The sequence below is a fragment of the Callithrix jacchus genome, chromosome 19 (genome assembly GCF_049354715.1).
Source record: "Callithrix jacchus isolate 240 chromosome 19, calJac240_pri, whole genome shotgun sequence".
In the NCBI taxonomy this organism is placed as follows: domain Eukaryota; kingdom Metazoa; phylum Chordata; class Mammalia; order Primates; family Cebidae; genus Callithrix; species Callithrix jacchus.
The window spans coordinates 10246910-10264348 of NC_133520.1; the positions used below are offsets into that span (position 1 = coordinate 10246910).

At 35.6% G+C, this 17439-nt stretch overlaps 1 long non-coding RNA gene across 9 annotated transcripts in view; it reads left to right on the forward strand.

Annotated features, from left to right (window-relative positions):
* LOC103789190 (uncharacterized) overlaps window positions 1–17439 on the forward strand; it is a 542478-nt gene that overhangs the window by 360848 nt on the left and 164191 nt on the right. For all 9 annotated transcript variants that reach the window (XR_013529722.1, XR_013529724.1, XR_013529725.1 and 6 more), the window contains one exon: window positions 14040–14142. This is a non-coding gene — a long non-coding RNA (uncharacterized LOC103789190). The remainder of the gene's footprint in view (window positions 1–14039; window positions 14143–17439) is intronic.

The window sequence follows — 17439 nt, forward strand, 5'->3', positions numbered from 1 at the left end:
CCCAGCACTTTGGGAGGCCTGTAATCCCAGCACTTTGGGAGGCCGAGGTGGGTGGATCACGAGGTCAAGAGAACAAAACCATCCTGGTCAACATGGTGAAACCCCGTCTCTACTAAAAAGACAAAAAATTAGCTGGGCACGGTGGCGCGTGCCTGTAATCCCAGCTACTCAGGAGGCTGAGGCAGGAGAATTGCCTGAACCCAGGAGGCGGAGGTTACGGTGAGCCGAGATCACGCCATTGCACTCCAGCCTGGGCAACAACAGTGAAACTCCGTCTTAAAAAAAAAAAAGAATGGGCTTTACTGTCCATATTTCTACCTACTCTCCAGGAAGATTCAGACAATTACCACAGCTCTCCTCTTTATTGGGCTGCTACCAGAATTGTCTTTAATTATTTGCACATGGCAATTCAGGCTTTTCCTAATCTTCTCTTTCAAATACTTTAGTCTCTACCTATTACCCAATTCCAAAGCCACTTTCACATTTTCAGATATTCGCTATAGCAGTGGCCCTACTTCTGGCTACCAATTTTCTGGGTTTTTTTTTTCCTATTGATATAACAGAGTATCACAGATTGAGGAATTTATGTATAAACAGCAGAAGTTTATTTAGCACACAGTCCTGGAGACTGGGAAGTGCAAGAGCAGGGAGCTGGCATATGGTGAGGGTCATGCTACGGGAGAAGGATGGACAGTGGAAGTGAACACACAAGATGGATGGATAGAGGGAAATATGGCTGAACTCAGCCATCTCAACATGAGTTTTTTTGTGGGGAATATTCAAATTATAGCAGTTAATCCATATAGTTTAAGCTCCTCAAGAGTCATATCTGGATCTGACTGAGCCATCTAGCAAAGGAATCCTGGGTCACTGAACTTCTAATGATCATACTGCTTCTGGAATATGAACAAGATGCAATATCGAGTGTTACCTTTTAAGTTAGTAGTTTGGGGGGCGGTATGAGATGGAACACGTGAATCACATTAAGCAAGAGCTCATGAGGAATTCTGTATGAAAAAGAGGAAATGCATGTGTTAGGAGCAACCATAGGATGGAATATATAATGGATAACTTTTTGGCTATGGCTAATTCCAGATTTTTTAAAACCTCTCTTTTCAACCTGATATATTTTGGGATTTATACAACATGATCCCAAACACCTGGGCCAGGTAGACTGAACCAGAGGCAAGTACTTATTCCAAGGCTGTTGCTAGATTCCAGTCTATGGCCAGAGCTGTCAGTCTGGGGATAAACACCCGATCTGGGCATAATGAAATAAGTCAAGACTATGATCAGTTCTCCAGAGAAAAGAACACTAAATTAGGAGCAAGTCACAAATCTCTGAATTCTACCCAAAATTTATAAGTATATTAAGTCTGGGACAAGTCACTTTCTCTCTCTGGACCTAATTCTCTTCATATGTAAAAATGTGGGGTTTATACTGAAATATGAGTTTCCATGGTATTTTCCATGGAATGTTAATGATCATCATGCAAGGGAAAAAAGAAAAACTTTATTAGATATGTGTTTACTCAAGTTTCTTTGTAATAAGACTTCTCAAAACATTTAATATAATAATATGCATCATGAATCTTCTAGAAAGACTTACATATGCAATATTTCTTTCATTGATCTCAGACCATTGTTCCTATCAAGCTGCTCACAGTTCCATGTTTCCATGGAACACATTTTGAGAAATGTTGGATAAGATCTTTTCTGAGATCCTCTGCTACTCCAAAATACCATGGACATGATACCAATATTCGCTGACTTATGCCACAGCCAATGAGGAAGAAAGCATTTAATATTGGACCTACACCATTCAAAAATAGCCCCTCGTTTTAGTTGGAAATCTTGTGAGGCACCTGGATCAATTGCTTGTACAGTGCCAAACAGGCGGCTTGACTGAATTTTTGTTCAAATCAGGCAAGCCTGTTGGCATTGAGTAGACATGGAGAGTGTGCATTCCTGGGCTTCTTTTCCATTAGCCACGCAGCAGCTGCAGTGCATGGCTGAACTGTTCTTCGTCTTAAGTGGGCATGTGTCCAGCAGCATTGAATAATATAGAAAGGAAAGAGAGGAGATATGTATTCCCTATTAGAATTTGAAGGACAGCAAACTATTACCTTATCCTTAAGTAAAGGAATCCTTGAGTGTGTACCCAGAATTTCAACATGTTAAGAAATTTGAATGACCATCTCATCCAGCTACTAAACGGATATGGCACATCTTATTGCCACTGTGTTGGAAATTTGTGTTGATAAGAAACAAATTAACTATAAAACACACTAATGCACCCAGGATATCTAATAGGCAGAAGAGTCTCCTTTTATTTTGGGTTAAAATGTGACTCCCTACAGATTTCGTTTGTTGGTTTAGTTCTTCCTTCTGGGGTCGTTTGGAATGAGCCTAATCCCCTAATCACATGATAGTCCTGAAAATCAGAAGCTGAGTCACCCTGTAGTTGTAAAGATCAGCTAAAATTATGCCAAACTGCTTTGAAAATGTTCAATGGCACAACAGACAAATATGGAATATGATGTTTGGCATATATTATGACCTTTTTTTTACCATCTTAAGATCTCAAAGTTTGGGTACACAATTCTTGCCTAGGTCACTGGAAAACATAGTATTAAAAGAATATCTATATAGTGACAGTATGTAATAAATGGATCATACTGCTTTGTTAACATATGAGTACATGTTATTGACATTGAGCACTTAGAAATCCTCAAATATATATACAGCAGCTGAAGTCAAACCACACACTGACAGGGAGTTATTGTCTGAAGGTGAACCATATAATGAATTCGGTAATGGTCAGTTGGTGAGGCACTCAGAGGCGGGGGCCTAGCCAGGGATTTGATCTAGGGTACTGTTTGATTGTTTGATCTGTGGCCAACTTGGTCACAGATATCGATTACAGCAAATTCTATGAGATATGCATATCGTTAACTTAGTAACATAATATTTTGGTCTCTATGGGTTTTTTTTTAAGTGTATAAATGTAGCTAACATGTGCTTCTGCCAGTGAGAAAGATTTCTTTAGGTGAATCACCATAAAACTTGGGGGGAGTAAAAAGCTTTCATATGTTCTCACTACAGAAACTAAATATACATTAATCAATTCTTTTGAAGTTTTCCATGAATCATTTTATTCCCTAAATCCTAATGGACTTACAAAAACCTTTAAATTCCTATAATTATATTGAAGAGTTGCTCATTTAACTCAATCTCTTCTCAAGACCTAAAACACCAGCAAAATAGCAAACGTTTTTGAAATATTAGGATTAACAGGTTTTGTTACTTCTTCAGTTTAGAGGAGAATCCAGTATATTTTGAGTCTCTTCTGAGAAAAACTTAGGCCAAATACTTCTTTTTTCTATTTTGATCATTTTAAGAGACCATTTTTATTAAATCACTTGTTTTATCTCAGAAAATGGGTTCTTTCTTATTTGACAAATTGACCTCAAACTATCCTGCCTTTCCAAGGCCAAATTTTCACTAATGCCTTATCAGAAGCAAATGATTAATTACTCTTTGTCCTAAGAAAGCCACATACTTTCCAGAAAATACTCTGAAAACAAAAATCTTACAACCTCTTTAGTCTTGTTAATTTTTTTTCTCAGAAATTGAATTTTGTTTGTTTTTTGTTGTTGTTGACATAGGACTGAAAAATCACCTAAAATACTATGAGTGATCTGGAAATATATATATGTAGAACAACATGTATCTAGTAAATTAAATAGGCCTCCATCATTATCTAGTAAAATTTTCTACCCAATGTAGGAACATAGAGGATTTCTAAAAGGTAAATATTCAAGTTTGCTTTCTTCCATTCATCTATTAAGTTGATTACAGATAGACAGATAGATAGATAACAGATGATAGATAGAGGTAGATAGATTATAGATAGACAACAGGTAGATTCTGACAGAAAGCACAGATCTCTGAATCAGAGAACAGACTGCTACTCACAGAGCATTTTAGCATAGGTTTTCTACTCCCTCGTGGGCAACAAATTGAGAGAAAATGTCCACTTGAACATTTATCAGGGTTGGACCATAGGAGAGAAGCTCTGAAAGCATGAGATTCAAAGTTTATACAGATTGCTTAACATATCCGCCTAACCTCCCTTCCAAAAAAAGAAAGTCCTTCACTCTGGACTGTAAACAAATATTCCTGGGTGGGGTGGAAGGAGGAAGTTTCTTCCTAACTTGGAATGTGAGCAAGTGGCTCCAGGGTAGATGTTTTCAAACTTGCACAGTATACACCACCTCTTCCTCCCAAGACTTGTTTTCTATTCAGTCATCCTGGAACCAAATTCCCCAGTGTTCTTTGCTCACAAAGCCCGGGCCATACAGAAACATGGAAATATTCATGGAGCTCCAAACACTGTCTTTCTATTCATTTATCCAACCAAAGGCTCTTGAGTGTTTTATAGATCTTCTTCTACACTTACACACATTACACATATTTAAAGTATAAAAAGGAATAAAAAATGCCCATTGTTCTTGGATATCCACCATACATAGTTTGTATACCTGCAGTGGCAAAGTATTTACTGCTTCACAAGGCAATTAATTATGTTTTTGAGATGTTCACATTGCTAACAAAGTCTTACAGTATACTTAAGTCTGATTCTTTGTAATTTTAACTTTTTTATTCATTTTAGACCCTCTAGAATAATGTAAAAGAATCAAATCTAGTGTAATTGATAGATTTTTAAAATTAATAAATGTTGTTTAACTGTTTCTTATTAAAAATAATTTCTGAACATCTTACCATCCTGGTTATTTAACTCAGTATATGCTCTGGTTTGCCAATGATCCACTTAGAATATGTTTCTTAAAAAATATTCTAGGATGGGCATGGTGGCTCAGCACGTTGGGAGGCCAAGGCAAGCAGATCACCTGCAGTCAGGAGTTTGAGACTAGCCTGGCCAACATGGTAAAACCCCGTCCCCACTAAAAATACAAAAATTAGCCGGGTGTCATGGCAGTCTCCTGCAGTCCCAACTACTTGGGAGGCTGAGGCAGGAGAATTGCTCTAACCCAGGAGGCGGAGGTTGCAATGAGCTGAGATCATGCCGCTGCTCCAGGCTGGGCAATCAAGAGCAAAACTTTGTCTCAAAAAAAAAAAAAAAATTCTAGATATTTTTACCAGTCCAGGATGCAGAATGAAACTATTACCTTTTTTTATCTGTATGTGGCACATCTATCTTGGCAGCCTATAACACTATTTAATTGCCTTTAAAAGCTGTCTTTTCTATATCTAAATAAGTTATTTATGAGGAATCCTGGCTTCATACATACATGTTACTTAATAATAACCATTGTGAAATAGTAAAAATGATTATTAAAGATTTTATTCTGCTAAAGTTACTCTTAATTATATTCACCATCATCCAAATAAAGCTTTGCACTTTAAGGAAAAACACTAATGCAGAGAAGAGAGACAGAAGGGTGAGAAGGTTCAGGGAGTTGGAAATTTAGATAGATTTAAAGGTGTTCAGGAATCTGTCATCCTGATGTTGACCTTAATTTCAAATTACTTATCCCTTTAAAATTAAAGAAAGGTTTTAGAAAATTTCTTTAATAGTTTAGTTTGTTGTTGTTTTGCTTTTTAATTCAGAAATTCTATTTACTTTTTTCTAGCCCTTCCTCCCTCCTCACTGACTTTCCCATTATAAGAAGTAGACAATGTGGGAAAATCGAAGATCCGCATTTGATGGGAATTCCTAACAATTTTGCAAGGGGACACAAATCACATTAGAAAAAAATCTCTCAGTCCAGGCAACAAAAAGCAAGAATGTGTGAAAATATGATAACTTGGAATTAAAATGTGGAAATCACAGATGTTCTAAGGCTGTTTGTATTTAGCCACGACAACATGAAATTGATTCAGAAACATTTTTCATTTTTTTATCCTAGCCTGGCTTTCCCCTACTCTCTAGTGCTAAGCCCATATATCTCTGCGCTCTCTTATGTGTGTTCAGAGAATGCAAGCTTATTTGTACACTTGGCCTGAACACACCAAAGCAAGGAGGACAAATAGACCTGATGGAAATTCACACATGATCTTCCAATTCCAAAGTGAATTGTTTTTGAGTTATTCCTTCCCCTGGCACAAGTAATTTGTGAGTTGATTAAATGCAGATTTATTTTCAAATAAAAACATTACCTTTTTGAAGCTCTTTTGAGAAATAGGAGATAATAGAAGCCTGATTCTTGCTATTTCAGTGTATTCACCTCTGGAAATTCTGTACAAAATTTCATCTCTCAGTTCACATCCCTTCTCCTCCATGATTAGCCTTTGCTAATCAAACCAATCTACCTTGAAATCTCTATCTGGTCTTCTCTTGTCCTAAGTGTCTGGATGTGTTAAATGTTCATGTTTTGCTTTATTCCTCTAATTCAAATGATTCTTAAAGACAAGAACCTTTGTTTATGCATTTTCTATATCCTTCATTATGCTTAAAACTTAAGGGCTGCTCAATAATTACTTCCTAGTTGATTATTATTTTTACTTTGCTTATGGGGGCCCCTTTTCTATTTAACGTGGTAGCAGTGCAACATCACTGTGGATGTTTGGAAATGACAGCAACAGCTAGACCAACTGAAGTCCTGAAATCAGAGCTGGGAATGGCCATAACGGGGAAAGAAAAGGCTTTGAACCAAGCCCGCAGGCAGCTGTATTTCCCAAGAAGAGAATCATAGACAAAGCAGACAGAAATAACTTTTTCAGTCAGAACCATTTAGCTGTGTTTTTTGTTTTCATTTTATTTTCATTTTCATAACCATGAGCAATTTAGGAAGAACTTTTGGCAGAATTCTAATCTTCAAGCCATACGAAAACGCAGAGGAAGCAGCAGCCATTCTAGTGCAAAGGCAAGCCATGACACAGGCCAACACAGGGAATGATCGAAAAGCAAATACGTATTGGAGCTTTAGGACGTAAGATTGCGTTTTTTTGTTGTTGTTGTTGTTAGCAGATTTACCTTTTCCTCCATGACATTTACCTTGTATTCCTGTTTATAAGGTGGAGTCTCAATAAATACTGTGCTCAAGTCCTGTGCTTACGAGAAGGAGCTGTGTAAAATTATTACTTTATTACAAATATGTCTTTTACTTAATTCTAGAGTTTTTTTTATCATACTTTAAGTATGCAGAACGTTCAGGTATATCACATAGCTATACATGTGTCATGATGGTTTGCTGCACCCATCAACCCGTCATCTACATTAGAATTTCTCCTAATGCTATCCCTCTTCTAGCTCCTACTCCCCAACAGGCCCGGTGTGTGATGCTCCCCTCCCTGTGTCCATGTGTTCTCATTGTTCAACTCCCACTTATGAGTGAGAACAGGTGGTGTTTGGCTTTTCTGTTCCTGTGTTAGTTGCTGAGAATGATGGTTTCCAGCTTCATCCATGTCCCTCCAAAGAACATGAAACTCATCTTTTTTCATGACCGCATAGTGTTCCATGGTGTATATGTGCCACATTTTCTTTATCCAGATCATCATTTATGGGCATTTGGGTTGGTTCCAAGTCTTTGCTATTGTGAACAGTGCTGCAACAAACATACATGTGCATGCGTCTTTATAGTAGAAGGATTTATAATCCTTTGTGTATATACCCAGTAATACGATTGCTGGGTCAAATTGTATTTATGGTTCTAGATCCTTGAGGAATCACCACACTGTCTTCCACAATGGTTGAACTAATTTACACTCCCACCAACAGTGTAAAAGCGTTTTTATTTCTTCACATCCTCTCCAGCATCTGTTGTTTCCTGACTTTTTAATGATCGCCACTCTACCTGGCATGAGATGGTATCTCATTGTGGTTTTGATTTGCATTTCTCTAATGACCAACGATGATGAGCTTTTTTTCATATGTTTTTTGGCTGCATAATTTCCATTACAGAGAATAATCAGAAGATTCCATTGTAAAACTGAAATTTTTTATCGTTGCTCAAACTTGCTACAAGAGTTAGTTGATTTGGGATACAGTATTGATGCAATCCTCTCACTTGCTTTTTCCCTGCTTGCGTTTTCTTCTACCTTTCCCAGACTTAACGTCCATCATTTTCCAGTTTCCTCGTTGGATCGTTGTTTCTCAAGGTTGCTTTCTTCTCTAGCATCTAAGACCCTCCACACATTAGCCATCCTCTCAACAGAACCAGTCACTTCTACCTGCTTTGGCACCAACTTCTGCTCAATTTTGATTCATTCTAATCATTTCCCACCTCATTCCCTAGATTGGGGAAGATAACGGCTTAACCCTGGAGATATGCCTCTAAATGCACAGACCCCCAGTGCTGTGGACCCCCTGTGCCACTTGACAGTCCTTGCATCATTCTCTAGCCATTCTCCTTTGCCATTTCTTCATTGTTAGGTTTCGAATCCTTCGCGCTCCTCTTTAAGTTCCTAGATCTTTTCTCTCAGTAAATGCTACTATGTTCTATTGAAGTCCTAGGCTTAAATATCTAAGTTCATTGCTTCTATGCCTATTAAATCATCATTTCCTCTGTTCCTGCCATGACCTCACTTTTTTATTTATCCCCCACAGTTTTCAACAGAAAGGGACCCCTCTCCTTGTCAAGGCTTCTCTTTCCATCTGTACACCTACCTCCTTCCCTATGAAACTGACACATGTCCATTGGTTATCTTCTCTCTGTTGTTTTCCCTTCATTCACTTTACTGACGCTTTCCGCATCATTTATAAATATGCCGGTCTCCTCTATAAAATAAAAATTCATAAAATTTGTGCTACTGCCTTCAGCTTTACTTCCATTCCAATCTCAGCTTACATAAAGAACAATCTATGCTGATTGTTTCCTTCTTAGCTTCCTTTTGCTTTCTGTAATTTAATTTAAAATAATTATACAAGTACGTATGTGGAAAGTGCATAAATCTTAAATGTACAGCTTGATGAATTTCCACGAACAAATCTGCACCGGCACCTGCAAAGTCCCATTTGCAGCTACTTTACAGTCACTAGCACTCAACATTCACCCTCTTTTAAAATCAGTTCTTTTTAGTCTTTTTAAAAGTATAAAACATATGAATACAGAAAACTGAGTAAAATAGAAATTTATAATTTAATATAATAATACAAAGTGAAAGAGGAATAACTAGCATTCAGATGCAGAAATGAGATAATAGCAGCTTCCCAGAAGCAATTAAACCCTTCTCACTCTACCATCTGCTTTCTAATCTCAAGCCGTGTGTGTGTATGTGTGTGTGTGTGTGTGTGTGTGTGTGTGTACTGGGGGAGGGGACCTCGATACATTACTTGACTTTTATAGTAATCATTTTCTGTTTAACACTGTAATTGCCTATTTATTTAACCCTAAATAATATAATTTCATTCATTCTTTATATAAATAGAATCACATGCTGCATATATTGGGGGATCTGGCTCCTGTTGCTCAATAAAAATTATATTTAAAGATTCATCTTTTTTGGGGCGAAGGACTGATGTATCCTTTTTTTCTGCATGATATCCTGTACCTACTACTCTAGGTTACTCCTAGCAATGAAAGAGTTTACTGGTTACTCCACACTCTTACCATTTGTTATTCTCAGATTTTCTTTTATAATTTTGCCAGACTAACTTGGATTTGCTTTCTTATGAAGACTCTGTTCAAGCTCTTCCTCTTTGCTTTCTGGGTTTGCTTTTATTCTTTCAGTTTTTTCTTATAGGTTTATCATACTTCTTTATATATTCCAAATATGACCCTCTGCCAAATATATGTATTATAAGTATTTTTATTCTGTAGCTTGACACTTTACTTTGTGCTATGCTTCAACAAACCACTTTTTCATATTTTAATGTCATAAATGTATTTTTTTTGCTTTATGATCTACAGATTTTGTGTCTTGTTTACAATATCTTCTGCCTCCAGATCATGAAGGTATCTCCCTGTATTATCTTCTAAAAATTTTTATATTCAGATATGTAGCCTGGTTATAGCTCCCTACTACACGTGTAACAGATTACAACCTTTGCCACTCATATGACTGTCTGATTTTACCAACATTGCTTCTCAAAGACTGTGATTTCCCCAGGTGCCCTGTAGTGCCACCTTTGTTATATACTAAGATCTGTACATGTTTGGGTCAACTTCTTAACTTTCTATTTCATTTCATCCAACTATTTCTATATTCCTGTACCAACATCACACTATCTTAATTACTATAGCTCTATAAATCTCCATAATCTACAAAGCAAGACTGTCTCTCACCCATACTTTCTTCTTCAAATATGCCTTATTTATTCTTGGCTGTTTGCAAAATTGGTTAGAACAATTCCTAGCTAATCTAATCTACTTGCTTGTTACTTTTGATGTTAAAGTAAGTTTTTCTTCTTAAAATTATCTATTTTTTGATAGCATATAGAGAATGTTGTTTTTATATACTGTTGATATACCTAGCAAGCTTGATTAAATCTCTCATTAATGAACTAGAAATTTTTTTATTTTGATGTACATATTATATCATATGTGGGTAATAATAGCTTTGTTTCTTTCTTTCCAATCTTTATACTTCTTTTCCTTGCTTTACTAAAATGTTTAGGACCTACAGTTCAATATAAGTCCTGATATAGGGTAGTGTATTAGTCCATTCTCACACTGCTATAAAGAACTACCTGAGATTAGGTAATTTATGCAGAAAAGAGGTTTAATTGACTCACAGTTACACAGGCTGTACAGGAAGTATGGCTGGGGAGGCCCCAGGAAACTTACAATCATTTCGAAAGGTGAAGGGGAAGCGAGCACATCTTCACATGGCTGGTAGGAGAGAGAGAGAAAATGAAGGGGAAGTGCTACATACGTTCAAACCACCAGATTTTATGAGAACTCTGTCACAAGACAGCAGTAAGGGGGTGGTGCTAAACCATTAAAAACAACCCCGTGAGCCAATCGTCTCTTATCAGGTCCTACCTCCAACATTGGAGATTACAATTCAAGATGAGATTTAGGTGGGGACACAGAACCAAACCATATCAAGTAGTATTGTTTTAAATCTTAAATTTTGGGGTGGTTTATTACACAGAAATACATTATGAAAGTTTTCTTTCTTTCTGTTTTTTCAGTGTTTACTTTGGAAATTCCAAGGTGCATCTTTAACTTACTTTAATTAGTAACTTGAAAATCCAACCAGGAAAATAAGAACCATAGAACACTTTAAGTCCATTTACCCACCTTTCCAAAGTATGCTGTTATTATGGTGTATTTTAATTATTTTAAAATTCAAGCAATCAGTATTATTACTGTTTTATATAGTCAATATTAATTTAAAGTTCCCTGTATATTTATAAGTCTCTCTTTTCTTAGTTTTCTGGTAATTTGGACACCCCCTTTGAGATCATTTTCTTTTACTTGAAATATGTGCTTTAGAATTTTCCTTTGTGTAGATATGTTAATGTTAAACTTACTACTTTTGCTCATCTAAACATGTTTATTTTACTTTGATTTTTGATGGATTTTTTTTTTCTGGGCAGAGAATTCTAAATTGGTAGCTCTTTTGCTTCAGGAAATATATCATTGTAATAATTTCTAACATATTTTTCCTAAGTCATTTCTTTGTCTAGTTCTTGCTCCTTTGAAGGTAAAGAGGGCTTTTTTCCCCCTCTTACTGGCTTATAGATTTCTGTTTTCTCCTTGTCTTTAATATTTTGAAATTTCAGTAGCAAAAGAATAGATATGTGCTTTTCTTTGTTTATTGTGCTTGAGATTTATTTATCTATAGATGTGCATCTTTCTTTAGATAGGAAAAGTTCTCAGCCATTATCTTAACAAATAATGTTTCTGCCCTTTGGTTCTCTCCTCTCTTTGGGATTCTGATTAAGCTTATGTCATCATTTCTCACTTTATTCTACTCATAGTTCCACAGGTTGTACAGGAGGCTGTATAGAAGAGTGTGGGCCGGGCACGGTGGGTGGCTCAAGCCTGTAATCCCAGCTCTTTGGGAGGCTGAGGCGGGTGGATCACGAGGTCAAGAGATCGAGACCATCCTGATCAACATGGTGAAATCCCGTCTCTACTAAAAATACAAAAAATTAGCTGGGCGTGGTGGTGGGTGCCTGTAATCCCAGCTACTCAGGAGGCTGAGGCAGGAGAATTGCCTGAACCCAGGAGGCGGAGGTTGCGGTGAGCCGAGATCGCGCCATTGCACTCCAGCCTGGGTAACAAGAGCGAAACTCTGTCTCAAAAAAAAAAAAAAATAAAGAAGAGAGTGTGTTGCTGTTTTCTAAAACATCAGTGATGTTTTCTAAAACATTTTGTCTGACCTACCTTTCAGTTCACCAATTCTTTCTTTTGCCACATCTATTCTCCTACTAAACTTGTCCATTTGGTTTTAAATTTTAGTTATATATTTTTAAATTCTGGAAATTATATTTGTTTAAGTCGGTTATGTTATTTTATAGTTGAATTCTCTGCAGATGTATTTAATCTTTTAAAAACACTTAATTTTTTGCTTTCATCTGGTAATTTCAATATCTGAATATTTGAAGTCTGCTTCTATTATTTTGTATCTTTGTGGTGGCCCCCATTTATCAAGTATAAATTCTTTGTATTCTTGTTATCTTCACTGTGTGTTACATGTTTTACATAAAATAATAATTTATAGAAATAATTATTGAGGCCTACAATATGTGAATATTTATCCAGATATAGTTTGCTATTGTTTCTGCCAGATTGCTGGATCTCTTACAGTTTAGGATCACTTCAAATCAAGGTCCAAAGGTTTTCATTTTCCTTCTCCTTATTTTTTTTTAAGAGATGGGGTCTCACTTTTTCTCCCAGGCTGGAGCTCAGTGGTGCCATCATAGCTCACTGCAGCCTCAAACTCCTGGGCTCAAGCAATCCTCGCACTTTAGCTTCCTGAGTAGATAGGACCACAAGTGTGATCCATCACAGATGATGATGATGATGATGATGATTATTATTATTTTATGGAGATGAAGACTTACTATGTTGCCAAAACAGATCTCTAATTTCTAGCCTCAAGCAATCCTTCCATCCTCCCACCTCAGCCTCCCCAAATGCTAGGATCATAGGCATGAACCATTGTACTTGGCCCTCCAAAGGATTTTAAATGATTCATTGGAATATTCAGTTAACTCTTACCTTACCATAAGGTTATGGTCCTTTGATTCTTTTTGTGGGTGGGTGGGTGGAAGGTGTCTTCTGCTTTTCTCTCCTTATCACCTGGTAAGGCTATCAAGATTAAAAATAAAATGATCAGGTTCTGCAAATGCTCTCAGAATAAATTAGCTTAAGTATTCATTTCTATAGTTATTTTTTCTTCACTTTGGACTAACATTTCCTTACCTGGCCTCTTGAATTATTTTAGAAAATGTTCAGATGTTTTTGAACACATATTTTTGTTATTGTTTCTTTCCAGTGAAAGATATAAACCAAATGGCTTACTATTCACTCTTCATGATAGCTGATATACTCATTTCTAAAGTGTAAATTTGATATTGACAAATTGCCCTACGAAGTGAATGTACAAATTTACACTCTCACTAGTAATGTGAGTGCCTCTTTGTCCTCATCTCATCTATATGGTATATTATCACACTTTTGAATCTTTGATAACCTAATAATTTCATGTAGTTTTTAATTTTAATTTATTATGAGGAAGAGCGAGTATTTTTATTTAAGAGAAATTTGAATTTCTTTTTTAATATTTTAACATTCTCTCAGCTTGTATCATGTGCTCATTCTTCTTTTTGGTTGATGATCTTTTTGATTTGTAAGAGTTATTTTTTACAAAGTAAGTTGCATATTTTTATAAGTTGTTGTTATGGTTTGTATGTAGTTTGTCTCTGCCAAAGCTAATGTTGAAATTTAGTTGCCAATGTAATGGTCTTGGGAGGTGGGGCATTTTAGAAGATAGTTAGGTCATTAAGATGGGTTAATGTCTTTCTCACAAAACTGGGTTAGTTCTTGCAATATTGGATTCGTTCCCTTGAGAGTAGCTTGTTATAAAGCTAGGTTGCCTTTGTGTTCTCTTTTGCACAGGCTCCCAGCCACGTGATCTATCCGCCATATTACTATGCAGCATGAGACTATCGCCAGATGCAGCTACCCAGTATGGAAACTTCTCAGTCTCCAGAACTGTTAGGTACACTTCTTTATTAAAATAAATTATCCAGTCTCAGGTACTCTTTTATAGCAACAGAAAATGAACTAAGATAGTTGTTATGTTTTCCTGTTGTATCATCTGTCTTCTGATTTTCTTTATGATAGTTTGGAAGGATAAACTGCCTTTTTTGTAGCTGAATTTATCAATGTGATTTTTTTAGTTTTTGTGTCACACACATAAAGCTCTTTTAAACTCTGAAATTACAAACTGATTTATATCTTCATTACTTTTATGATTTTATATATTTTACAGTGACTCTTCAATTTTCTTGAATTTAGTTTCAGTGATAAAATGTGAATCCATTATTGTCTAGATGGCTTCCCCATTGTCTAAGCACCATGTATTGAATTATCCATCTTTTCCCATGAAGATGTATGACATATATTAAATGATGCCACCTTTATTATATAAAATCCCAAAGTATTTCTATCTATTTCTGGACTTCCTAGTTTGTTCCATTTACATGTCTGTCTGCTCATGTGCCAACACTGCCTCATATTACTGTTAAACATTTTAATCATTTAAAAATATCTTTTGTGCTATTCTTTTATCAAAAATACTCTTCTGAATTTTCCTTTTAAAATTTTCCATATGAACTTTAAAACTAATTCCACAGAAAAATTCATTGTTATTTTTATTGGAATCAAGTTTTATTTATAGATTAATTTTGAGAGAATTTATTGTTTTATGATGTTAGATTTTCCTATTCAAAAATATGATATGCTTTTCTATTTGTCTAAGACTTCCTTTCTCCACTGGTAACATTTTAACATTTTCTTCATACAGATTTTATGTGTTTCTTGTTAAGTATATTCTTTACTACTTCTCTCTTAAAGAGACTTTTTTTTCTTAAAGGGACTACATATTACAGCAATTAAAGCCATACCCTATGGATTAAGACTCCCTCAATTTAAATTATGGTTCTAAAACTTACTAGCTGTAGAAACATGAGCAAGTTAATTAAATGCTTTGCTTCCATTTCTTCATTTGTACTACAAGCCTGTGAAAGCTCTCAGAAGAATGCCTAGTGCATAATAAGCATTCATTATTAACTCATAGTTGCTATTGCAGATGATTGTCTTTTTTCCATAAATTTTCCACTTTTTATTGTTTATATAAGTAGAAACTATTGGTATCTGGATATATTCATTTTGTATCTAGTCAGCTTATTAAATTCTCATTGTTTGGCAATCATTCTCCCAGCCAATTATCTAAGTACTGTATATAATCAGATGCATTTCAAATAATGGTATTTTATTTCCTTCTATCTAATTTTTATACTCCATTTTTTCTCATTATTATTTACATTGGCTAGGATTTCCAGAGAGATATTTAAAACTTTAAATGATATAAATAATAATTACAATCTTTCTTCTCTTTGATTCTAAAACTGTAGTTTCTCCTAGTTACCTGCTTATAGTTCTGAGCAGACTTTTTCCATATCGTTTGCTGGATTTTCTTCCTATAGATGTCCTTATATCTATAAACTCTTGTTTCTAGATATTTTCTTTGTCCGTGACTTCTCACTGTACATCATCCCAGAATAATTCCTCAATTAATACTCAAATTATAATGACTCACAAAATTACATATCCATCCTATATATATTTCCTGCAACTCTTAAGTCCATATATTCACTTCCCATTGGGTTTTTCCATCAGAATTATCTCAGAAATACTTACTAGCAACATTTTCAAAATGGAGCTCACTTTTATTGACCCTCCTATACTCTCTCTCTCTCTCTCTCTCTCTCTCTCTCTCTCTCTCTCTCTCGCTTGCTCGCTCTGCTTTATGGTAACCACATAAATAGAGTAACTAGAGCTAAACACGGGCCTTATTCTCAATTCATTCCTCTTGCCATACCTTAAGCCCATTAAACATTAAGTCTTGTGGAATATCTCTCAAGATCATTGCTTATTCTCCAGCTGAAGTTTCTTGATTTTCTTTCACAGCAACTATTGTCACAGTCATATAACTGACTTCCAGATAGGGTGACCAACTGTCTTGGTTTCCCTAAGATTGGCAGTTTTCCCAGGGTGCATGGCTTTTATTAATGAAACGAGAAAAGTTTTACGCAAAACAAGATGACTTTGTCACCCAGCATCCTGGCCTCCAGCATCACCCAACTTCTTCTAGTAATTGGAAGTCAGATATATGTTATGGAACTTCCCCTTCAAAAAGTGTACAGGCAAGCAAGTTTTGCATTTAATTACAGAAATTTAACAGATGATCTGAATCTATAGGTCAATTCATCACAGCTTTGAAATATTTAAATTTTAGTTTTTAACTAATCTGCTATATGGCTTTCAGAATGATCTATTTAAAACCACAAATTTGACAATGGTGTTATTATTCTAGACATTCTCCAATGGCTTTCTGTTGTCTGTAAACATTAAATTCTACAGAATATGTAAAATATACTTTGTGATCCCAGACTTGCTTTCATTTATCATTGTATCTCCAAGAGTCTTCTCATACCTTCACTATTGTCCTAGTGAATGACTGACAGTTTCCTGAAGGTGCCATGTTGCTCCTTTATATGATATACAGTGCCTCTTTCACCATCGCCATATCTGCCTAAGGATACTCACTCTGTTTTAGGAAACTCATTCAAGGATCTTCTTTTCTCCGAAACATTTTCCTCCCAAATCATTTCAAGCAATTTGTCCTGCCTTTTTCTGTCTTATGACTGCTGCACACTTCTAACATTTGTCACGTACTGAAATTGCCTTTTACAACCCATTCTCTGCAAATACACCAAGTTTGAAGAACAGAGGCAGTATAGTATCTTACCCTACTTTATATCCTTAACATTTAGCACAATGCCTGGCACATTCTAGATTATCAATAAATGATTGTTAAATGAATTAATGAATGAATGTGGCAGGAATACAAGAATCGCCTTACTACTCATGGATAGATCATTAACAGTGATAATTTACACCTCATTGCTTAAAATTGCGTGTACTTTTAATAAAGATTGCGTAAATTAACAAAATGTCACCATTACCAATTTTCTCATTAAAATAGGGGTATGTGACGCTGTTATTAGAATTCTACATAGTAGGAATAAAAAATATAATACTGAACTATTGCTGCTTTATACTTTGCAGCTGAGCCTTCCCTAGAGGTCTGATTTGACACTGGCTCAGAAAGCCAATCTAACGTAGTTTGCAAGAGAGACTAGGAAATATCATAGCGAGTCACAAGAAAGTAATTTCCAGTACCAAAGAATTACATTATACAGGCATATAAAATTCATCGTTGCAATAATCT